A 25402-nucleotide genomic window follows, 5' to 3' on the forward strand; every position below is an offset into this window, starting at 1 on the left:
TAAATCAACAAAGTTATAAACAAAGCCAGGACATCCAGGAGAATCTCTTAAATACTGCATTTGGGGAAGAGAGCTTCAAGACAGAGCTGGGAACGCGCTTGGTGAGGTGGCAGACAATGGGAAAGTGTGGGGGATGTTTAGAAGGACACTGACTCACACACAGACAGAAAAATGCTCTCCCTTTTACTAAGCCACTTCTCCCGTGGACTTCAGCTGGCTTCTGTGAGCCCGTCTTCACATGGTCTGCCTCACCACTAACCCTCACTTCTCAGCTTTCTAAGCTGTGCCTCTCAAACCATTCAGGGATCTTGAAGTCAAACTGGTGGACTGCAAACGACATTTTCTAAGCAAATAAAAAGGGAGAGAAGATATCAAAATACGTCACACGTAATAAACATTAAAAAAAAATCTATTGTGAAACCTGTTTCAATCCTTTATATGTGTGTGTAGGACTTAGATGTAAACTGCATTTCCTCCTGTGGGTTGGAGTTAAAGTTTTCAACCTGCTGCTCCAGGGGGCAGATTAAAATGCCCCAGCCTTCTGCTGTGCAGACTCTGTGACCAGGGGCTTCTTAGGCAGAACTGCTGTGAATAACTACAGTGGGAGGTGAGGTCTCAGACACTCTCTGGTCCAGTGTCCTCAGTTTATAGTTTGACGGGGGAAGATGCTGAGTCTAAGAAAGGCGATGTGACAAGTTAGTGGTAGAAACTTCACTCCCAGCAGTTCCCCAGCCTCTCCACTCTGGGTTTCTCCTCTTTACTTTGTGGTGGTGTTCAGTCACTCAGTTGTGTCCCACTCTGCACCCGCATGGACTGCAGCACCCCAGGCTTCCCTGTCTTTCACTATCTCTGGTGGTTTGCTCAAATTCATGTCTATTGATTCGGTGATGCCATCCAACCATCTCATCCTCTGTCATCCCCTTCTTTTCTGCCTTCAATCTTTTGCAGCATCAAGGCCTTTTTCAATAAATCAGTTGTTTCCATCAGGTGGCCAAAGTATTGGAGCTTCAGCTTCAGCATCAGTCCTTCCAATGAATATTCAGGGTTGATTTCCTTTAGGACTGACTGGTTTGATCTCCTTGGTGTCCATGGGATTCTCAACAGTCTTGTCTAGCACCACGGTTCAAAAGCATCAGTTCAGCACTCAGCCTTCCTTATGATCCAACTCTCACATCCATCTATGGCTACTGGAAAAACCAAAACTCTGACTATAAAGACCTTTGTTGACAAAGTGATGTCTCTGATTTTAAATGAGCTATCTAGGTTTGTCAGATTTTCTTCCAGGGAGCAATCGTCTTTTAATTTCATGGCTGCAGTCACAATCTGCAGTGATTTTGGAGCTCAAGAAAATTAAGTCTGCCGTTGTTTCCTCTTTTTTCCCCATCTATTTGCCATGAAGTGATCAAAGTGGATGCCATGATCTTAGGTTTTTTACCTTGTGTAGTCCTCTATTAGAACTCAGTAAAGAGTACCAGAAAGGATTTGGGTTTGTTCCAAAAACCTGGACTTTAGTCCCAACCCCATCACTTACTGTATGACCCTTAACCCACAAATCAATATCTCCACTCTTCAGTTGTATCAAATGTAAAACAGGATTCATACTATTAGAGACTGATTGACTTCATCTATTTAATTGCACTTTTTAAAGTTTGAGGCATTATACACATTTTCTAGTTGTTTTCGCTCTGTGAGTATCTATCACATTTATTAAAGAAATGTGTATTGCTGTGGAGATGAAGTGGGGGTGGGGGGTGAATGTAATATTACCAAGTCTCACCCCATCTTAAGAGCATCCACTGACACTTTGTGGGGAGGGAGATACTCCTTCCATACATTTAACTTCAGCATCTGCTTTTGGCCTCAGAACTCTCGCCGGAGCCTACAGAAATCCTAGTTAATTTAAAGCTAGTTCAAAAACGTGTCATCGCCCCAGCTCCCTTTACATCCAAACCCTGGTGCCCGGTTTCTGACAGCAGCCTGCAGGTGGCATTTCTCTTCTCCATCGTGGGTTCCATCTGTAGCCTCAGCGGGCTGTGGGAGACATGAGGCCCTAGGACCATGGATGTTCCACTAATGACATCGCTGAACATCTGCCTGCTCTTGGGGGGACTCAGTACTGCACCTCTGCTCCCCCTAAGCCCAGTCTTCTCCAGTTATTTCTCAGATTCCAATTGTGATGTCTCACATGAGGTGACTGGCTAAGCCCTCAGTCCACTGAGGGCCTGTTGTATCTCACAGGGCAACCTACTTCATGCTGTGGTGACCTAGACGAGCGGGGAATCCAGAAGGGAGAGGATATGTGTGTGCAGACGGCTGGTTCCCTTTGCCTAGTAGCAGAAACTAATACAGTGCTGTGAAGCTACTATACCAATAAATTTAAAACAGAGAAAGTGCCCTGTTTTCTTGTTCTATGCATTTAAAATCCAAAGCAGTTGTTTATACATGAACTCTAGGCAAGGCATCACTAAAAGAAAAAAGAACCAAGATCATTTGTACCTTTTTGGACAAATCAGATTTCTATTATGTAGGAAGTGATTTTGACTAGTAGCTGCTCAGAGTAGTTTCTCAGTTGTATTCACCCTGGAGATTACAACAGATTATTATATACACACACACACACACACACACACATATATATATATATATATATCTGTATAATCTACAGAGATTATAGAAAGGAAAATCTGCTTTCTTTTCTAATGATATAGTGTGGTTTGGGGGCGAGTGTGGGTACATAAAATATTCATAAGTTTTAATCATCTAAAAAAATCTAAAGCTTGGAATCATTGTTTATTCCTTCCAAATGTCATCAATTATTCTTCCTTCTAGTGATCGTTCATGTGTCTCAGTAATGTACAACATCATTTATAGAACTTGTATATCAATCCTTTCATTATTGATGAATTGGTTGATTAAAAAAATTGTTAGCACCTTTTTTGGTAGGCATTAGGGATAATGCTAAGTGGTAAAGTTTAAACCCTGTATGATGGGGATGCAGGAGAAATGGGCCATGGACTTCATTTGGTGGATCTTGAAAGACTTCTTGGAGGAGGTGGAGTTCGAGCTTAGTCAAAAGGATGAGTAAGACATTTACAAGGCTTTCATGAGCAGAGAGGTCATCTGGGTGGAGCTCTGAAGATATAGAGATTCTTGGATTCAACCTCAGAATCTCAGGGGTGAGGCCCTGGTATGTGTGGTTCCACTGTGTAAACAGGACTGGGAACTCAGGTTTGTTCAGAGACCAGAGGAAAGTTTGAAAGGCTATCTCCAGGGCTAGGAGAGTCCAAACCAGCTATTCCCCACCTCAGCAGAAGACCAAATAAGAGGAATTAAATGAAGTCCAACAACTTGGTTTCCTTTGAGGAAGTTTCTGGATGCAAAGTTTGTTAAAGATACTAAGATTTTAACCCCATATGAGAGAGAGACATCTTCTCCAGAATTAGAAAGAAAATGCAGCTAAAGCCAGAACAAAAAACAGGGCAAAACTTGATGGCCTCTGCCAGGGGTTGATAAACTTTTTCTGTAAAGAGTCAGAAAGTAAATATTTTCAGTTTTATAGGCCATACCAGTCTCTGTCACAACTATTCAACTATGCCGCTGTAGCACAAAAGTAGCATTAGGCAACATGTGAGTGAGTGAGGGTGGCTCTGTTCCAACAAAGATTTTATGGACACTGAAGTTTGAATTTCATATAATTTTTACATGTTACAAAATATTATTCTTCCTTTGATTTGTTTTCAATCATTTGAACACATAAATTCTTATTATTCACTAGAGCCAAGAGGTAGAAGCAACCCAAATGTGCATAAGCAGATGAATGGTTAAAAAAAATGTAGTATGTGTACACAATGGAATATTAGTCAGCCTTGAAGAGGAAGGAACTCCTATCACACGATATACCATGGGTGAAGCTTTAGGACCCTATGCTAAGTGAAATAAGCCAGTCACAAAAACGATAAATACTGTATAATCCCACTTATGAAAAGAAGTGAAAGTGTTAGTGACTCAGTCGTGTCCAACTCTTTGTGACCCCATGGACTGTGGCCCACCAGGCTCCTCTGTCCAAGAATACTGGAGTGGGTAGCCATTCCCTTCTCCAGGGGATCTTCCCAACCCAGAGATCGAACTCAGGTCTCCCTCACTGCAGGCAGACTCTACTGTCTGAGCCACCAGGGAAACCCAATCCCACTTATATGCAGTACCTAAAGTAGTTGCATTCATAGAAATTGAAAGTAGAATGGTGGTTGCCAGGGGCTGGAGTAAGACAGAATGGAGCATTGTGTTTAATGGGTAGAAAGTTTCAGTTCTGCAAGATGAAATGGTTCTACAGATCAGTGGTACCACAATGTGAAGAGACTCTACACCTTACTATGCTGCTGCTAAGTCGCTTCCGTCGTGTCCGACTCTGTGCGACCCCATAGACGGCAGCCCACCAGGCTCCCTCGTCACTGGGATCCTCCAGGCAAAAACACTGGAGTGGGTTGCCATTTCCTTCCCCAGTGCATGAAAGTGAAAAGTGAAAGTGAAGTCGCTCAGTCGTGTCCAACTCTTAGCAACCCCATGGACTGCAGCCCACCAGGCTCCTCTGCCCATGGGATTTTCCAGGCAAGAGTACTGGAGAGGGTTGCCATTGCCTTCTCCAACACCCTACTATACTAAACACTAAACACAAGATGATAAATTTTATGTTATGGTTTTTACCACAATTAAACTTTTTTTTTTTTAAGAAAAAGTTAATTCTTACCTTGAAAGTCATAAAGAAACAGGCAGTGGGTCTTGCAGACTGCAGTTTGCCAACCTCTGGCCCATGGATGGCCAGTCTGAGGGCAAAAATGATGGTCCAAATCAGTGCTTCTCAAAGGTGCCCATTGATGGACCTCTAACAATGTAAAAAGGAGAAGGCAGACTCTCAGTGGGTCTGCCTGCAAGTCTATACAGTTGTTTTAAATATTCATTCAAATGCAGTTCGTGAAAAATTCGAATCCTGGTCCATAGCACGTGCTGTTTTAATGTAAAATTGGCATTCAATGTAAAATTCAGTAAAAACTGATGTTCATGCAGGCTCAGAGAGGGTGAGTGACTTAGTCAAGGTCACAGGGCTGGAACAAGTCAGTATGGGACTGGATCCCCAAATTCCTGATTCCCTTTGTCTACTTGCCCCCTGTGTGGGTTACCTTTTCATCAGGCTTTGGCTGTCTATTTCCAATTCCCACCCACATCCCCGCCAATACTGAGGTAGTCTCCAAAGTATCGAAGCAAACCACTTTTAAGTTTCTACCAAAATTCACCGATTCATAAGTTTAATACCATCAACTCATATGTTTCATATATTATTTGTTCTGCTATGTTCTAGAATATTTTAGTTTGATATATTCTAAAACTCACTTTTTCTTGTCCTATCTAATTATACTTCCTCATCCATCTGTATTTTTTAAAGCTGTTCACAGCATCCCATTCTGTTACACATTGTGCAATGTTAAATTGTAAGGGAACCAAGAGATTTGCTGTTTTTGTATACCCAGCATCCATTTTCTCTTATGGTAGATTATTTGTTCAGATTTCTCTCATCTTTCCTCTTTGTCCTTCTCCCTGTCCCGTTGACTTTTTTTTTTTAATTTATTCATCTCACTGTGCCAGGTCTTAGTTGTGGCACATAGGATCTTTCAGTTACAGCATGCAGACTCAGTTGTGGCATCTCAGATCTAGTTCCCTGCCCAGGGATTGAACCCAGGCTCCCTGCATTGGGAGCGCAGAGTCTTAGCCACTGGACCATCAGGGAAGTCTTCCTGTTGACTTTATAATTTTATCTATTTATTTACTTTTGGCTGTGCTGTCTTGGTGGCTGCGTGGGCTTTTCTTTAGTTGTGGCAAGCGGGAGCTGCTCTCTAGCTGCAGTGAGCTGGCTTCTCACAGTGGTGGCTTCTCTTGTTGCAGAGCACAGGCTGTAGGGCACATGGGCTTCAGCAGATGGGGTCCCTCGGGCTCAGTAGTTGTGGCTCTTGGGGTTCGCTGCTCCATGGCATGTGGGCTCTTCCAGGATCAGGGATTGAACCTGTGCCTCCTGCATTGACAGGTGGATTCTTCACTGCTGAGCCACCAGGAAAGAGCCAACCCAATCACTTCCCCCCAGCCCCACTGACTTCAGACTTGGCCACATGACTCACTTTCCCTTCTGGGTTGTGAGTTGACCTGAGGGTATGCTAGTTCTAAGCAGAGGTTTTAAGAGGTTCCATGTGTCTTCACCCACTTCTCTTGAGTTCCTGTCCTCCTGGAAAGTCACAAGTCCTGTGTTGAGCCTGTTCCTTCAGCCTGGGTCCCAGAATGAGAAAAACATGTGAAGCAAACCTGAACCCAGGCAACTGAGAGCCACTTGTTGTTGTTAGCCACTGGGTGTTGGGGCTGTTTGCTACATACTATTATCCCAGCAAAAGCTCACTCCATAAGGTTTATTTGAGCTGATCCTCCTGCATCCTGCCCCAAGCATCCTCGAACTCATCACACTAATTCCAATCTCTGGTAAGATCTGTTGTTCTTTTCAAAGCTGAGAGAGCCTCATTCTCTTTTGGCTGGCAGTCATTCATTACGGGTTCCTGTCATAGAGGGTTTCTGAAGAAATTACTCATCATCCATATAATCCAAACTCTTATCTGTTTTATAACAGAAACATAAAAAGAATGTGATCATACAATACTAGATGCTACATCTTTTGGCTGCTTTTTGATAGTGAGAAGGAAAGCATAGAAAACCAATAGCAGTTGTGAACTAAATGTTCCATGCCTCTCCTAAATTCACATGAAAATGAATAACCCCTAGTGTGATTGTATTAAGAGGCTGGGCCTTTGGGAAGTAATTGGGTTTAACTGAGGTCATGAGGGTGGAGCTCCTGTAATGCGATTAGTGCCCTTTATGATAGGAGACGACAAAGAGTTTGCTTCCTCTGTCTCCTTCTGCACGTGTGTATTGAGGAAAGGCCACGTGGGGACACAAGAGGTGGCCCTCACCAAGAACCAAATCTGCTGGCACCTCGACCTTGGCATTTGTTACCGCAGCCTGAGTTAAGGCCTGCTGATACCTCCCTGCATCTCGAGGAAGAGCTGTGTCAGCTCTGAGTTATTCATTTTAAGCAGAAGCTTGGACTAGTGACATGGACAACCTAAAACACCAGGAGAACTTAAGGAGGTCTTCATTTGGTCTGGGAAACTCCAAGACTGCCCATGAGTGTTTCAGAAGTGCCTTAGACAAAGAAGCATTTCTTCAAAACAAAGCCTGATGAAATCATGTAAACCTTCTCTTGCTTACATATTAGGATTCAGCAAAGATTTTTTATGAAGATATATAATAAAAAAGCATGAAAGCCACTAGTTTAAGATACACTAATGCTTTGTTTTGCCATACACTTTGCAGATAACACAGGGTTCTGAATTCTATGTGTAAGATTGTTTCTCCTTGAGAAGGATAGAAAATTAACATTCCCCTGGTCCCCAGCTGGATCATTCAGGGGCACAGAGTGAGCTCTGCTGAGTGATAGGAGCCCACCAGGGATTAAAACAATAATCCCTAAAGTGAAAAATCAGCTGTGGAAAATCAGGGGTTGATAAATAACCCTCTTCCCCATGCCCTCTCCTCCTTTACTCTCCTACCTTCCCCCAAGCCCCGAGCTCCTGTTTTCCCATCTCTCTCAGAGGTCTGGCGGGCTTCAGCCCCGCTTCTCCGTGAACTATCCAGCCAGCCCCAAAGCAAAGGCTGAGGAACTGGACAGTCCGATGGTCAGGTGCTCTGATTGACACTTGGGGGTGGGACCTGGTACTAACTAGAGTAAAACATAGCCCCGCCCTTAGAAGCCCACACATAGTAAGACTGAGAGATTCATGAACAAATAACCTTCAGAAAGATCGCAAAAGGAAGAAACAAGTAAGCAAGTGGGGGACTCTTAGAATGCCGCCCTCTGGAAGGCACACAGGCCCTGCCACCGGGAAATCTGACTTCATCGGTTTGGGTTGTGCATAGAGATCAATAGTGTTCAAAACACTCCCCAGGTGATTCTAACTTTAGCCTGGGCTGAGAACCATCCCAGACCTTTTGAATCAGGAACTTCTGTGGTGCAGTTAAAACCCGCTTTAACAAGCCCCCCACGTGACGCATTCTTCAGTCTGGGAGCCGCGGGTCCGCGCTGCTCGGGAGGGAGAGGCGTGGACGTGGAAGGGGCCAGAAGCTGAGAAGCTGGGGCTGGAGCCCAGGACCGGGGTGGGGATCCTTCCACCGGCCCCCTCCTCCAAGCCTCAGGGCAGTGGACGGGCTCCCTCGTTAGAGCCTGGCCTGAGCCCTTCGAGGCGGGTGTCCTTGTGGGGGAATAGCGTGGGGTGGGGTCCACCTTTGAGACCACGGAGCCTCCCTCCGAAGCCTCAGTCATTGGGCCCCTGGTCGCTGCTCATTTCCCCCTGGAGTCCCTGAGCAGGCAGGAGAGGTCGGGCCCGGGCTAGGCCATAGCGAACGGCCAGACAGGGCTCTTCTGGAGAATCCTGGCTTCCAGTTTATGGCTTCTCATCCTTTTCCCCCAAAGTGGGCCCCCTACTCTGAGCGCTGGCTTTTTTTTTTCTCAGACAAAACCCGCGCCTCCTTTTCTGCACATGCAACAAACATCTCCTCCTTAGCAATCAGGCCCCCACCCACGATCAAAGCAGCCCTTTGGCCCAGAGCACCGAGACCCCACTCCCGACGCCCCTCGGCCCCACCGCTCTCCCATCCCAGCTGACATGAAACACCACGTCCAGCCGCCTCCCCACTTTGGGCCTCCGCGTCCAGACCAACCGGGCAGGGCAAGCCCCCACGGCGGGGCCCGGCGCGGTCCCCAGCCCGGGGACCCCCGCTGGGGGGCGGTTAGAGGGTGGAGAAGAGGGACCCCCGGGGCCCGGCCGCCACCCAAGGGCAGCCCCTGAGCGCGCCGGGGCAGCTCCTCCGGGTTTCTGGCCGACTCGCCCGGCCCCCCGTGGGGAGGGGCTGCGGCCACTCGGAGTCGCCAGGGGTCCGGAGGCTCCTCCCCGGGGGTGGCCGAGCAGGAAGCGGGGAGCGCGGCGGGCGGGGGCGCGGGCGCGGTGCGGGGCCCGGGGCGGCGGAGTATGCGCGGGCCTCGGCGGCCAGCCCCGGCGCACAGCCGCGGCCGGGGCGCGCGGCGCGGGGCGGAAAAGCCTGTTTACACAGACTGCACACCGCCTGGGGAATAATGCAGTAAAGGAAGTGAGCCGGCTCGGCCTGACTGCTCCAACTTCCTGCTCTCACACACACCAGAGGGAAAAAAAAAAAAAGAGGAGCGAGAGAAAGAAAAAAAAGGGGGGGAAATCAGGATCTCATTACAAGAGCAACAGACCGTCTGCAGACGCCTGTCAGCATGGAAAGTCGGGGGCTTTCGCCCGGTTCCTCCTAGAAATTCCCCCGAAGAAGGATCTTGAAAGCTCCCCCACATCTGGGTAGGTAGTAGGGTTCGTGCCTGTTGCTCGGGCACTTGCAAAGTTTCGTGGGGGTTGGTTTGGGATTTTTTTTTTTCTTTCCTTTCTTCTGTGTGGTTTGGTGGGGGTGGGGCGGGTGGGCACCGCGTAGGAGGCTGCAGGCCCGGGGGCTGCGGGGAGGCCGCGGGGAGTGGGCGCCGCGGGATGTTCCTGCGCCTGGGTCCGCGCGCCGGCCCCGGGGGCTGCGGCCACCCGCCGCGGGCACACCCCGCCCTGGGGCTGCGCTGCGAGCCGGGAGGAGGGGGCGCGCCGGAGGAGCGGGCGACGGTGAGACTTGGGGTCCCCGGGAGGGTCGGTGACTGGAGCGGGCTGCGTGCCTGGAGGCTGGACCACCGCTGACCTTCCAGGGGGGCTGGGACTTCCTCGGGGTTGCAGTGGGTACGGATGCTCGGATTCAGGGAGAACAGGGGTGGGGAGGGAAGAGGAGGGCGTGGGGAGCCGAGCGGCGGGGCTGGGGGCCGCGTCCCGTCTGGCTCGGCAGGTGACCCCCCGCCCGGGTCGCCGCCCCAGGCGCACGCCTAGCTGGACCTTATAAAGCCGGCAGAGTCATTACTGGACACGGTCTGGGAGGAGGACCCAGCAGGCGATGGTCTTGGAGCCCCCAGCAGTTTGGGATGGGGCTCTTCAACTTGCAACTGAATGTTGGCCTGTAATGCTACTGTAACTTTAGGGGGTAGGAATCACAATTTTGCAGGGTTAAAAGAAAAATCGCAGGTCTGGATTTTTGTTACGTTTTCTGAACCGAATCATCCTGAGGACAAGCTGCAGTTAGGCGGCGGGTGGGGGTGGGAGAAAGAAATGTTATTTCAGAAACTGCAAAAGGGGCTTTTTAGAAGAAGAAAAAAAAAAAAAAAAACGAGTGTCGGGAGAGTTTCTGGCTTGTCTGGAAACGGCAAGACTAATTGCCATGCGCTTCCGCTTTGAAACTGGCAGCAGACAGCATCTTGAAAATGACTCACTAGAGGAGCTGACAAAGAAACTGTGGTTTGCTGCTGCTCAGGTTTATGTATTTGTGCCTTTTACAGTTTCCTTTGTAGTGTTCGAGGGGTCACCGCCCCTTCCCCGCCGGCCCCCTCCCACCCTCCCGCTTTTGGAAGCCCTTGGCGGGTCTTTAACTCCCCCAGCGCCCCAGCCGGGAGGTGGGGGACGCCGGGGGAGGCTGAGTTGTTTTTGGAGTTGGCTGGGGAGAGGGTTAAAGGGATTCTGCTGCTGCAGGGGGAAAAAGTTCCCTGAATTTTCCACTGGCTGCTGCAGGAAGAGAGCCCCTTTAGTCATTGCTAAGTAATGTCTGCACACACACCAACTAATCTCATTAGGAGTTTCCGCTGCTCAGCACAGGAGGGGTTTTGTGCAGCCACTGTCAGCCGGGGGAGCCCGGCGCTGGAGACCGAGACAAGTTACGGCTTTATTTACTTAGAGGGGCAAGTCGCCCAACGAACCTTTTCAGGGCAGCATCTTAAACTTTGCAGTCATTTTGGATTTGGGGCTTACAAGGTTTTTCTCTCCTAGCTGTCCGTGTGTGTGTGCGCGCGCGCCTGTGTGTGTGTGTGTGTGAAGTTTCTATTACCCAAGCAGCTTAAACACACCCATCCTCTCTCATCTGTGCTTCAGTTGGAGGGGGAGGGGGCATGCGGCGGAGGTGATGAGAAGCCGAGCGTGTTCCAGGCATCTATTAATGAGCTCAAATTGATTTCTGAGTCTTATTGGCAAACAAAATGCCCTCTGATCTCTCTCCCTTCTCTCTCTCTCTCTGTGACACACTTTTATTTGGGAAAGGTCAGTTATGAGTTTCAATTTATGGGGATTATAAAATTACAGATTGTGTTAGGAGGGCTCGCCCGTCAGACAGTTAAGAAGACTGTCCCTAAATGTTTTTAGGGTTTCCAGTAATGATCCTGCCTGCAAAAACCCCTGATGGTCATTCTATGCCAAATATAGCCAAGGCCTTCTGGGCTTTTTTTTTTTTTTTTTTAAACCTTTCAATGTTGGGAATGTGTAGAGTTACTAAAAAGGGTAAATAATTTTAAGGAATCTGATTGGAACTGTGGGTCTCCTTTATTGACAAGGACATGCTGCTCTCTTGAGGGTTTTTTAAGGTGTCAGTGTTTCTTTTCTGATGGCAAGGCGTGTCCTGAAAACAGCCCAACCAGGGTGTGAGTCAGGGGACGTGAGTACAGGGTGTCCCCAGCACCGCACCTGGCACAGAGTAGATGCTCAATAAATTGCTGCATTGAAAGCTGTAAGTAGGATAACAGGACTTAACAATAAATAGATAAGGAAAAAAGCTTTCCAAAGGCAGCATCGTTCTGCAGGATCTATCTTAAGGATGAAGGTTGTAAATATTCTCCTCTGTAGACTACATTTCCTTCAAAACAAAAAGGAGGTCAAGTTATTTATTCCTATAAGTTATTATTTGGAATGCATGATGTTCATTTATATCAGTTCTCAACTAAGAGTAATTTTGCTTCCCAAGGGATATTTGCCAGCATCCAGGGACGGTTTGGTTGTCATAATCAGAGGGGGTACTGCTGGCGTCTACTGAGTAGGGGTTAGGGATGCTGCTGAACATCCAACAATGCCCAGGACAGCCCATCGCAAAGAACTTTCCAGCCCAAAATGTCAGGAGTACCCAGATGGAGAAACTCTTGGTTACGTTAATGATGAAGATGACTTTCATGTGAATTCATTCAACAAATAGGACATATAAAAATCATCACTGCACTTTTCTGTCATGTTGAATAACAAAGTAGGCATGAATTTTCTCTCCCTTTCTGTTTGGTTAGTAGTATGTGTGTCAGTAGATATGTAAATAATGATAGTGTGATGGTGTACCTTTGTGAGCTGAGTTAGTCCCTTTCTGAACCTCACTCACCTGGTACTAATGCCTTCTAGACCAGAATGGCAGTAGCCCAGATGGGGGAAAGCAGTGTTTTTTGTTTTTTTCAGCCCTATTTTAATTTTGATGTTTCCTAAACATTTATGAAAGATTTCTCTTATTAAAAAAAAAAGCTTAATAATTCAAACCTGGTAATACATAATAACTGTAATTGTGAGATCCTATATCGAAATTTATATTTGTAATAACTTTTTAGAACTTGAATCTTTTCCTGAAATCGGTTTTAAAGGGCTTCCAGGCAGTGCATATAAATTAAAATATTCCATTCTTAGCTGTCAGATACTGGATTTTAAGCATCCTATGCTGCCCAATTATATGTTTATGAGATTCAGAAAACCAATATGGTTGCAAAACATTACCTAAAACCAAACAAAACCAATACACTGGAAAAAAAAATTATCTAAGGATGTGACTTCCTGGAGTAGAGTTTTTTTTGTTTTTGTTTTTGTTTTTTTTGCTGATGGTGAATTACTGCTTACTAATTAATGGCTCTGCTCCTTTCTAGTCCCAGGGAATGATTCAGCCATCTTTGTGATTTCTAGACCTGGGGTTCCTCATTAAACTTTAAAAGAAACAAGATTCTCTATCCCTTTGGGGTTTGTCCTGACTGTGGGCAGACAGCTTCTGCCCCTAAGGGCCAGGACCTGCACATACAGATGAGCAGTTGTGGCCATTTGAATGAAGGGCTCCATTTCTGGCAGATGTTTCTGTATGTTTAAGGCAAGACTTTTTCATGTTTTATTATTTATCTGTAATTCCCCTTTGCCTTCATAGATTGACGTATTTGAGGTCACATTAGTATAGCAATATTTTCTAAAGGTTAGTTGTTTTTTCTATTATAAAAATATTAATGTGAATTATCTTAGGAAGAGTGAGAAAACCACAAAGAAAAAATAATAAACATCTCCCATAATCCCTGTTAACACTTCGGTGTATTTTTTTTTTTCCGATCTTTTAAAATACACACATACCCACACATGCACACACAATATTTTTAATTGGAGTCACACTGTATACTTTCTGTTTTGTAACTTTTTCAGTTAACATATCATGTAACACAGTTTAATAACTTGTCCTAAGACCAAAATCACCACCCATAGAGCTTGTATTTATTGATCCAATAAATGTGTTGACTCAACAGTGAATTGACATAATTTCTACATGAACTCGTTCAGTGTTTTTGCCTCTGTGGCTCCCAAGTCATGTTCTAAGAATGCTGCCCTCATGAAAGACTGAATTCATATGTGCTGTGAAGTTTGGGATTTTGATGAGCTTCTCTGTGATTTAAGGATGAGTCATGATTTGCAGAAGAATATCAAGATGTAGTAACAGGAAGTCCAGGGTGCTACACATCAAAATAGAATGCTCAGTGATGAAAACAGAGAAACTAGGTTAGACCAGAAATACACCTTGACCTTCTCTAACTATAAAGAAGGGAAGAAGGTGCTTCTTGCACATTGGGTGACTCTTATTCATTAGCGTTTCATTTTATATCAGTAAAGTTTCCGAACTTTGAAGTTGGTATTTTCAGTGAATTTTCAGTCCAAGATTATTATTGCCTGTGACCAATTTGAATTGAGATCATCCAGCTTTTTGGCTGAGACTGTGGCAGTGAGAACGTGAAAATTCTGGTTTTGCCACTTAGGATACAGCCTCAGTAAACCGAATTGTCAGTGTGTGTGTATGTGTGTGTATACTGTTTAATTGATACACAATTTATAATAATGAGCTAATTTCAGATGTACAACAGTGATTCAATTATGTGTATTCTTTTTAAGATTGTTTTCCCTTATAAGTTACTACAAAATATTGAGTGTAATTCCCTCTGCTGTATAGTAGGTCCTTATTGGTTATCTGTTTTATATATAGTATTGTGTATATGTTAATCCCAACCTGCTAATTCATCTCTGCCAAGTCCTCTTTCCCCTTCAGTAACCATTAGTTTTTATTTTTCTGTGTCTGGGGTGCACTGTTAACACATCCTATGGGCCTTCAAAAATGGTAGATCATTCAGTCTTTTATGTAGAAATGTGACTCCTCATCATCCCTACCCACAACCAAAATGAAAATGGTTTTCATCCATTACTGGAAACTCAAATATATGTCAGCAATTTAAAAATAAACTTTGAATTGACCGTTTCAATAAGTTGTAATTTGGTTGACTTGCCACTAGGAATTACTCACAGACCACTTTGTGTGTTTTAATTTACAGTTGCTGGAAAGTTATTATTAAATTAGGAATTAAATGGGATTATTTTATAATTGGCTGTGAGATTTATTTGCATATTTTTAAAGAAATTAAGATGATGGTTATGCTAATGGATTCTGATTTGAATTGGATTAAAATAAATTTAGTTTTATACATGCTCTAAAAAGAAGTTCCAAAGCACATAGCATCCTAAGTATTTTCAAAGTTACCATATCTAAGGACAGTTCCTAATTTTCCAAGTATAAATATGGGAGTGATGAGACTGGTGAGGTAAGGGCTCATTTACTCCAGAAGTAGAATGAATCTGAGACTCTTTGTGTCTTTTTATTTCTTTCACTGATGTATAATTTACATACATGAAATTGCACAGATCTGAAGTGTTATAGTATACACCTATGTCATCCCCATCCCCTACCTCCAAGGAGAGAAATTTCTATCATCTAGAAACATCCCCTGGTTATTTTTTTTATTATATTATGGCAATTTCATGATTCTACCATGTTACTAAACCCCAGGGCACCAGGATAAAATACTGTAGTATTTTTATTTGATCTGCTTGGTTAAAAATAAATTGTCAGAATGTGTGGATTTCCTCATCATCCTGTAAAGAGGAAAAGAAAGTCCCTTCACTATTTAGTATCACTTTTGCTTATCAACAGTTGTATGTATGTTGGGGGGAAAAGTAGATTCTCTTAAAACAAGTTGGGTTTAGAGGCTGACTTGATCTCCCTGGACCGAGGTTTTCCTGGCCAGAGGGTAGCGTGGTTGGAGAGTTAGATCCAAAGTCCTATTTGAGTTGTTGTTTTTTTTTTTAAGAATAGAGAACTTGAATTCTTCCAGGAGCTGTGAAAGTGTAAATTGAATGTTTGATGTCATCCCCCGAAAGCTGACTTTGAGAGACAGGCAGCGAGTTTTAGAAGCTGTTTGGTGGTGGAAAAAGGGACTCCCCATAAGTTTCCCTTCAATCCCACTTCTGCCCCTTGTTGAATCAGGATGACCTGAGGGACGGTGCCAGGCTCCCTTTCCCCCTCCTCCTGAGGTTTGTGACACGCACCCCTTGTTTCTAAAGAGCACAACTGCCTCATTCTTGGGGACACCAGCGACCGTCTCCAGGTTGGGTACTGAGTAGCTCAGATAAGATTTTGATCACCAGGTTGGGTCCGTGTTCTTTCCTCCTGATCATATTTGAAAATCCTCCCCCCGCTGAATCTGAGGGGGTCCACATTTCCCCTCAGCCCCTCCGTCTCTTCCCTGCCCGCACGCTAGGGCAGTCCTTCAAACCCAGTTCCCATCCTGTGGCTCCTCTGCTCACGATCTCCCAGTGGCTGCAGCTGGGATATAGACCAAAACTCTCTAATGTAAGCTACACGCTGTGCTTTGGGCCAACTCCACTGGCCTTGCCTCAAGTCCTCAAACGTGTGATGTGCCCTCTGGCCCCTGGGCCCTTCCAAATGCCCTTCTCTCTTCTGGGAATCCCTTCCTGGTCCTGTGTTCCCATCAACTTCTCTCACTCCGCTTTTGAGCCAGCACTGGTCATCTGTCAGGTCGCAGCTCAGCCATCCCTTCCCCAGGGAGACCTCTGCCAGTTCTCCAGACCAGATCCCCCCCATCTTCCATCCCTGGCCTTTAGAGCCCTTGCCACCGGCTTTACTTGCGGTTTCCTTTTACCTGAATTCTTCCTCTGCAGATTCTTGCTATCCAAGCGCAGGTACCAAACAGTTTCAGATGTTTACTTCTGGAGATAGGGTTGGTGTTCCTCATTATTCATTAATACTGCTTATCCAAAACTCAGGAACCATGTAGATTTGATAGCTGGCTACCTCTTGTTATCTGAAGTCACCGTCCAAACCCTGAAATTCATTAGATTCGGAAACTGAGGGATATCTGCACATGAATGTATCAAGATGTATTGCTCATCAGTCTTGCCCAGCAGTCTAAGCTCCCACTGGGCCTCATCTTTTCTCATCCTTGTATTTATTCCAGCCCTTTGTACAATATGTGACATTCATTGAGTTAAAAGCAATCTGAAGAGGAAAGATTTTGTCAGTATGGCTCTTCTCCCCCCATTTTGCCAGTGAACTTGATAAAGCACTTTATTGCTATTCCTAAATCCAGCTCTTTCTTAGACAGTAAGTTATTTGAATTAATAAGAGGCATATCTCTTGGTTAAAAGAAGGTCCTCTATAGAGGATATATCATTGTCCAGAGTTTTTGTCCAGATTTGCAGCAAAAGTGAATTTATAGAGATCAGGTTAATATGTTACCATCTGAGGGGACAGACTTTAGCTCTGTTGTTGACATCGGTGTTATACTCAGAGTTCTTGGTTAACAGTTAGGTAATTTATAGGATAGTACAGCTTGAAAGAATCTCAATGTAAAGTTCTTTCCATATTAAAATGAATCATTCTACAGCAATCATCATAGTCCTTTATTGAGACTCAGTTGACCAAATTTCCATAGGTTCCTTGGGCTGAGTTTCATAACACTCACTGTTAAAAGTGCTTCTTCACTTATACTAACACCTTTGTGTAGCTTTTGTTTATAACTTCTTATAATAAGTGACATTTCTGATTGAGTTTTAAAATAATAAGATTGCCTGTGTGATGATGAAAGGATGAATAATTAAATACCTAAATAGTTTTCAGTTGAGGGCTAGATCTGCTGTTAATTTCAGCTGGGTTTTGCCAAGGAGTGGTTTGTTGATAGTCAAACCTTGATTAATCAGAAGGTGTAATTAAGCAATATTTTTTTTCTCCCTGCAGTTAATTGTCAGAAGAGAGAGATTATGACAACTACCACAACAAAACAAGCCCTAGAATTTATTCCGGGGCGTGCTCCTGCGTGACTGCAGGGTCTCTCTGTAGGAATTAACTGAGGAATTCTTAGATGTTTACACCTGTAAGTCCTTGTCGTTGTCAGAATGGTGACATGAGCGCCCGGGAGAATCGGAACATTCTGTTAGGCAAACAAAAAAGGCTGTAGATGTGAGAACAGCTTCCCAACACTAACAGTTAAGGATATGTCTCTGGTTAATACTCGATGGACTGGAGAGGTAACCTCCTTGGTACCCTTTACTGGAGCATTGTGTGTGCGTGTGTGTGTGTGTGTGCACGCGCCTCCGTAGTTGGAGCTACAAGAGGAATGCCTTAGTCTAAGAGAATGGGACTGGTCTCAGTTTTTGCTCCTTCTCCACAGTCCCTCTGCTCATGGAGGATTCAAGCCCCAGTTCTATACAGAGGACTGGCATAAGGGAAAGTTTGCCTGACCTCTTCATCCCATCCCAAAGAATCATTACTTCACTGTGAGAACTCAGAAAAGCTTGGATTTTTGATATAATTTTCGGGAGTGAAGAAAGCCCAGGTACATCATAATTTCAGCAAGCCCCATATAGAACATACAGGAAGGGACCAAACCACTTAGCATCATTTGAAGACTATGTGGATACAGCTCTTTGATCTTTTCTCTATGGTCTTACATTTGAAATCCTCTGGGTTCTAGACTTCATGAGTGTTGTGGGGAAGCTATTTTTGCTAATGTTCCTGCCTGTTTTTCAAACTCCAGATATGGATCATTTAGACCAGAAGGTGTTGGGTAGTAGAGCATTGCTAGGTTTTTTTTTTTTCTTAGAAGCATTTTAGGACAAGCATCTCCAGATTCTCCCAGTGATATTCTGAGTCAGGGTTGGAAGTGAGTAAACCCCGGGTGGAGAGAAAGAGGTGCTGTCCCATGGTTCTGAGTCTTTAGAGGAGGGAAGACTGCCTGTTGGTGAGCCCACTCCATCTTTGATAGTCAGGCAAAGCCAGAAGCATGGCCCAGCCAGCCATTCGGCTTGCCTGACTTTGCTTCATTCACTTTTTTAGGTTCTTTAGCATTGATTCTCATTTCTGCATTTGTGATCCTTGGATGCACTGAGTAAGTTTGAAGAGTGTTAAACAATTTCCTAAAGTGAATTGCTTTCATTCCAGAAGTATATGCTAGTAAAAGATGTCTTGAATCAAACCGAGTGACCCAAAAGTACTGGGGCTCCCAGAAGGTCAGCATCACTGCTCCCCAGAGTTTTGCTCTGCTTTGATTTAAATCAGAACTGAACCACAAGAACAGCACCCTCCTCCAGGCTTTGCCACATCCTTTGTTTTTTTTTTTTTAACCTAAATATTGTACGTGCTGTGTGTGCTCAGTCACTTTAGCCGTGTCCGACTCTTTGCGACCCTGTGGACTGTAGCCTGCCAAGCTCCTCTGTCCATGGGATTCTTCAGGCAAGAGACCTGGAGTGGGTTGCTGTGCCCTCCTCCAGGGAATCTTTCCAACCCTGGGATTGAACCCAAGTCTCCTGCATCTCCTGTATTGCAGGCGGATTCTTTACCCACTGAGCCACCTAGATATTAAACCTACCAATTTGTCTTTAGGAAAACAGACACTCTCAGACCTTGATGGAGAACACTGTATATGTACCAAATGATTCAAATACAGAAAGGGTGATTTTCTTTAGCAAAGGGAAAAGATCATTGAAGTTGAAGCTGGCATTTATTTTGTGCAATTAATATATTTGTGTGGAAGAGTTACTGGAAGAGTAAGCAGAGGAACAAGTCACATGTGACATGTAAGAAAAGGGCTAAACTGACTTGGTGGATGGCAGATTCCCGAATGGGAATTAAGGTGAGTGAGGAGGCTTCTGGCTCGCTGATGTTGGGCGCTGATTCCACCAACCACCGCTCTTTCCTATTGGATGCTTTTGTTGGTTTCTTGAAGGAAACGCGTGCACGGCAGCCGGACACGAATGAATGAACTCTGAGTCTTCCACTTGATGACAGTTTCGGTGTTATTTTGTCCATTTATTCATTGCAGTCTGGGGGTTAATAAATGCATTTTAAGTATAACGCCCTGGAGAAGATTAGTTTTGAAATCACTCGTTATCTGTTTTTGCAACTTAAAAAAAAATACAAGTAATTATACTCAACAGAAACACCAAGATATTTTAAATGTGTTCTACTTTCTATAGTTTATCTACAAGTTGGCTAGATTTTTTAAATGGACATTCTCTGAAACAATGAAATGCCTTTTGCTTGCCATTTTACCTTCATGCCATTGTAGTTTCACTTCATGTTAAAAAGAACTTTATTAGCAGTCGTTTGAATTTAGAAGAAACTCTGTATTTATGCACCATACTCGTCATATATAGCTAAACTTGATATCTCCACAAAAATGTGGGAAAGGATTCTTCATATGGAGACAGTAAAGCTATAAAAGTGAGATTCTACCTTCATGACTTTAGACGCAGCTAAAATCCCCCACAGATGTCCACCACATGAGCAGGTGATGATATTTTGAAGACTGCAGAGTCACTGCTTTTTATAGATCCTTCCAATGTGAATATATTATCATACCAGATTTATGTATAAATGTTGAGGCTGGGAATTTGCATTTTCTAAACCATGCCAAGCATGTTGTCAAGAAGAGCACTCAAGAGAAGTGGTGATGCTCAAGTAAGTGCGGATCTTTGCTTAGGTAGCCACCCCTGGAAGGCAGCTCTTTTGTGCTTCTCCAGAATCCCTAAAGAAAATGTCACAAATACCAGGAACTTGTCACTATTTTTGTAGCAGTACTATATTTAGTAAGGCCCCCAAAACTAGCTAACGTTAGTCAATATATCCCAGCCAAATTTTGACATTTTCAGAAACCAGCACATTTTGTGAAATGTTACACTTCAGAAAAAGGAAAGGGGAAAGGTTTATATTTATATTATTATTAGCCATTTGTAAACAGTTCAAAAATGCTGTAACATTTCTAACACCAATCATATACTTCTAAACAATGTCAAGATCAGCTAAGTAGTATCATTTTCTATTTTTAGAAGACATGGAAAATGGTTTTGGTGGACTTATTCCAGGAAAAGGGAAAGATAACTTTACCAGGAGTGTTAATGTTGGTGACCATTTTTCTTTTTAGTGACCTAGGCTTTCAGATATGATTGAAGAAATGATGCTTTTTAAAAAACCCTTTATTTGGAGTATGATTGCTTCGCGATGTGGTGGTGGTTTCTGCTGTACAGTGAAATGAATCAGTCACACGCATACATAGATCCTCTCGTTTGGATTTTACGGAGAACAGTGTGGAGGTTCCTTAAAAAAATTAAAAATAGAACTATCATATGATCCAGCAATCCCGCTCCTGGGCATATACCCGGAGGAAACCATTCCAAAGGATACATTGACCCTAATGTTTATTGCAGCACTATTTACAATAGCCAGGACATGGAGGAAATGATACTTTATTTTAAGTTCCGTAGAGAAGAGAGTTTCCAGTGTCTCTGGGAAGACCACAGCTCTCTCCCTCTCCTGGCTGATGCCAGGGCTCTCTGGGAAGGAAAGCTGGAAGGAGGGGGTCAAGGGTCCCTTTTGCTCCATCCCGTTCCCAAGATCAGGAGCCCGATGTGTTGTGTGTGCGTGGGAAGCAGTCGCTGGCCAAGAGAGGTGTTCAGATGATGGTGGTAAGTGGAATTGAGATGGACTGAAACGACCTGTGGGAGGCTTTGGTCAGACAGAGGAGCAGAAGCAGTGGTCACCGTGGAGAGAATTTGGGGGACGGGAGATCAGGGCCACAAGGGAAGGGGAAGCTCCGAGAGCCTTCCCCCCACCCCGGGGGAAGCGAGGGAGGTCGAAATGCCTGCAGATGTTGGAGGTGGCCCAGACCGAGTGCATTCAGAGCGGGGAAAGGGGAAGATGCACAGATGGTTACCTTTCTGCCAGGAAATGCCCGACCCTGCAGCTGGACAGGGACATGGAGCACAGCTGCACAGATTTCCTGGTCCCCACGGTCCCTGGGGGCCCTTCTGCAAGGAAGGGATGGTGTTGCAGGCCACTCCTGACCCCACCCGGGACTCCTTCCTCCCTGGGCCTGGTGTCGGCCCTGTGTGTGTGTGTGTGTGTACACACGTGTGAGAGAGACCAGGCAGATGTGATGTTGATCATTTGTGTGGGTGCATTGAAGGAATGGCCTGAGGACCAAGGACACAATTGTTAAGCAAAATATTGCTGGTCACCATTGATGGAAAAAGCACACTGTCCAGAATTTTAATTAGCAGAGTTTATGACATGACTTTTGTTTAATTCAACATGTTTTATCTTGCCTTTTCTCTCTCTCTCTCTTATGTTTCCACTGGGTGGTGCTGCAGGAATTCCTACCTTTGCCTTGAATCTACCCTTCCCAGAAAGACGCCTCTAAAGCATAATAGGAGGAAGTCAGTCCTGATTTAGAAAGATTTTACAGTTTCAACACAATAGTAGAGTTTGGAGGATGCTCTGGCAGGAAATGTCTCAGTTTCTGGATGTGGAAAAACCACCATCATTTTGTATCATGCAAAAGTGTTCTGACTGCACTCTGTATATACTTGTGGGCTTTACCAACTTACTATTTAGCACAGAAAAGCTTTCAACTTTATCTGAAAGGTTATGGTTTCATCCTAGTAGAAGTGGCATGTGAGATTTCTTTTATTTTTTATTTTCGTAAAACTAAAAGTAGGTAACTAAACATTTTCTGCCTTAAACTTAGTTCAGGCAACCACAGATTTAAAAAAATCTCTCTGTGAAGGCTTTATCTGAAGCTGAAGGTATTCCATTTTTGTTTTAAAGATCATTTAGACAGCATATTGATCAAAAGGATATCTTAGATTTTTACTTTTGAAATACTCTTCATCAAAGAAAAGTAGTTTGTAGTTTGCTGACCCTGTATGGAGCAGGGTTAGGGTTGGTCTTACTTAAAAAGTTGAAACAGAGAAATTAACATTCTTCCCTGAGATCATGCAACTCCTCAAGGTCATGACTATGATGAGAATTTATATGTTCTGACATCCAGTGTTTCTCCTTGCACACAGGATTGAATTTTATTAACAGTACAGAAATTTAGGGAAAAGATTCTTCCATTCAAAGGCCTATGAAATATAAGAATCAGGGGGTAGTGTGGAAGAAGTGTGCCCACTGGAAATTAGGGAGCTCGTTAAACTGAAGCTCAAACTTAAGAACACTTAGCAAGGTTTTAAGTAAGTTTTACTCAATGCAAAACACCTTTTTTATTCTATGTGCATGTCATGAGACGCCATGAGATCCCACGTATTTGCTTTCTTAGAACCTGAAACAGGGCTTCCCCAGAGATATTGGTTTTTTAAAAAGATGTTTTTAGCCTCCGCTGGGTGCTCGCCGAGTCCGGTGGGTCACGTCTTTTTAGTGGGGTCCCCAGCCTGCCCCTATTCTCAGCGATGTGTTTCTCATGAGTCATGTTGTTGTTACATGAAATGCATGTGGGTTTGGGGCTCTGCTTGGCGGCCAGGTGAGATCACCTACCTTTCACTTCCCATGTCCCTCCTCCTGATCCACCGTCTAGCGCGCGCGTACACACCAACCGGGAGGATGTCTTTCCTATTGAGAAAGAGCTAAATAATAGAAGGCACAGTTTCTTATCATCAAGAGGCAACCTTGGTTATTTAGCATTGGATGAAACTGCCCTGTATTGAAACTGATAGTAGATCTTTTTAAAAAAGGAAACTTTGTTTTTGTTTTTAAATGATGGGGTGGGTTCAAACTCCCTTAGAACCACTTGGAACAACTGGAGTCACAAAAGCAAAACCAGAAATGAACAAGGAAACATTTTGATTTGATTTCTCATGGGAATGTTAACTGTATTTTCCTCTGTGTTAAAATGGGACGTTTCTCTTAGTAGCTGCAAGGTGTGCATATAAGAAATGAAACCTCTGCTGGGGGAACTGTGTGTGGTGATTAAGAAGCTGGACTCAAAACCCAGGTGCACCTGGATGCGAGTCTCTGTTTTCCCACACTGTGACTGGAGCATCTTATTCTATGTCATTAAATCATGGAGTATCCAATTTAGACAACGTGTATAATGCCTGGTACACAGTAAATGCTCATCACATGTTAACATTACAAAGTTCCTCTTTAAGGAAGAAATTGTGTTTTTTTGGTAGAAGCCCTATCTTTGAAAATTCCATGGACACTCAGTATTGCTGGTGGGGGAAGATACAGCTAACATTTCCTTTAGACTGGGGCTCTCTGAGATTTATAAATTATCTTTAGGATCTAAATATATCTTTTTCCCCCACTAGAGAACGTTAGATTCTCAAAAAGGGTCCATGGACCAAACACAGGAGGAAGATACTGCCCTGGAGATGAGTGTGTGTGTCTATTCTCTGGATATATTAGTAATTGTATGTTTTAGGTTGACTATAGGAGATTGTTGGTATTTGACTGTTTTTGACCCATGAAAACAATATCATATGGTTCAACCTAATAGCTGTGTGGTTAAGAACATAATTTAAAATAGCATCATAATGAGAAATTATAATGAGGGATAATTATAATTTATTTTCATATGTTACTTACCAAAGCCTCAAAAGTCAGAATTCATCTGACAGCCTTGAGCTGCTAGTAATCATCCTGATATACAATAACTTCTGCTGTGTACAGTACTATCAAGGGATCTTAAATTTTCACTGGGGACTTAGTAGTAGTTTTATCACATTGAATGAATCATTTTTCTAGCTCCATGTGACTTTTGATCCAAATGACTACTGTTAGGAGAATTTGCTTGGTGTTTTTTTCCATGTTGAATTCATACGGTTAATTACTCTGGGGAAGGAAAAAAGTCTCGATGCGTTTCCTTGGGCACTAGGCCTAGCAGTGTTCTTTCAGAAAGCAGAGTCTGGCCGTTGTGTTGAGGGTTAAAACAGAGCTGACACACAAGGCAAAATGAAACCAGAGCTGCAATTACAAAGTGGGACAGATGTAGGAGGCCAGGTTTCCTGTGGCCCATTTTCCAGTTTCCTCCCTACAACCTGCAGAAGAGGAAGCTGAATGCTACCAAGTGTGAGAACTGGAGGGAGATGTGCTTCAAGCCAGAATTAAGATCCTTGAAAACAACGCAGACAACAAAAACAACTGCAAAGAAAGCGAAGGTTTGGGTTTTAGTCCAAAAATGTCTGGGAAGGAGCAATCCATCTGTTTAAGGAAAAGGCATTGTCAGCAGCGCCTGGGCTTTTTGAGGGAGAGGACCCCCTCTATGGGGGGACCTGGGGAGTGTCCCAGGTTGTAGGAACCTCTGATTTTTTTATAGCCCTACTTATCTTTCAAGATGTGGTCTGGTTTTTTAATACCATTGGTTACCTGAAAAGATTTTCTCTGCAGTGCCCAGGACTTCTGAGTCTGTTTTGGGGGCATGTTGATATACAAGGGAGGTAGATGTGGTTAGCCGATCGGCTGTAATGAACTACAGACCCACTTTGGGAGGGCTGGGTGACCAGTTGGCCGCTTTGATCTAGCAGGCTTGTGTTCCCTTAACTGCCCAGTAAAATTGTGTCTGATGTTTTCAAAGAAGAGATTAAATGGAGATGTGTATATATGTGGAGGACTACAGATCATACACTATTTGTGTGGCTACCTGACTGTAAGCCATCTGGGGAGATGCCAGAGAAGTGGGCAAGTCCATCTTTCTCCCAAGAAAAAAGTAGAAAAAGAAAATCCTTCTATGTCTGGGCTCTTTAGCGGGTGATAGAAGAGTCTCTGAAGTCAGATATTACAGTCCCTATCTTAAAGGGAAAGAAATCGAGAGTCATGATGCTTTTTTATTGAATGCCCCTTGTTTACCAGGTGCTCTGCTGGAATTGCTGGATGACACTGATGTAGTGATGGTCATTGTTCAGTTGCTCAGTCATGTCCAACTGTCTTGTGACCCGTGGACTGTAGCCCACCAGGCTCCTCTGTCTATGGCCTTTCCCAGGCAAGAATACTG

General features: G+C 44.2%; 1 protein-coding gene across 1 annotated transcript in view; it reads left to right on the top strand.

Moving 5' to 3' along the window:
* Window positions 1-9118: 9118 nt before the first annotated feature.
* The window catches only part of ELK3 (ETS transcription factor ELK3), a 67359-nt gene continuing 51075 nt past the window's right edge, over window positions 9119-25402 (top strand). The window contains exon 1 of the mRNA XM_043440487.1: window positions 9119-9464. The gene's annotated coding sequence lies outside the window, so the exon portion shown is untranslated. The remainder of the gene's footprint in view (window positions 9465-25402) is intronic.

The sequence above is a fragment of the Cervus canadensis genome, chromosome 21 (assembly GCF_019320065.1).
Source record: "Cervus canadensis isolate Bull #8, Minnesota chromosome 21, ASM1932006v1, whole genome shotgun sequence".
Taxonomy (NCBI): Eukaryota; Metazoa; Chordata; class Mammalia; order Artiodactyla; family Cervidae; genus Cervus; species Cervus canadensis.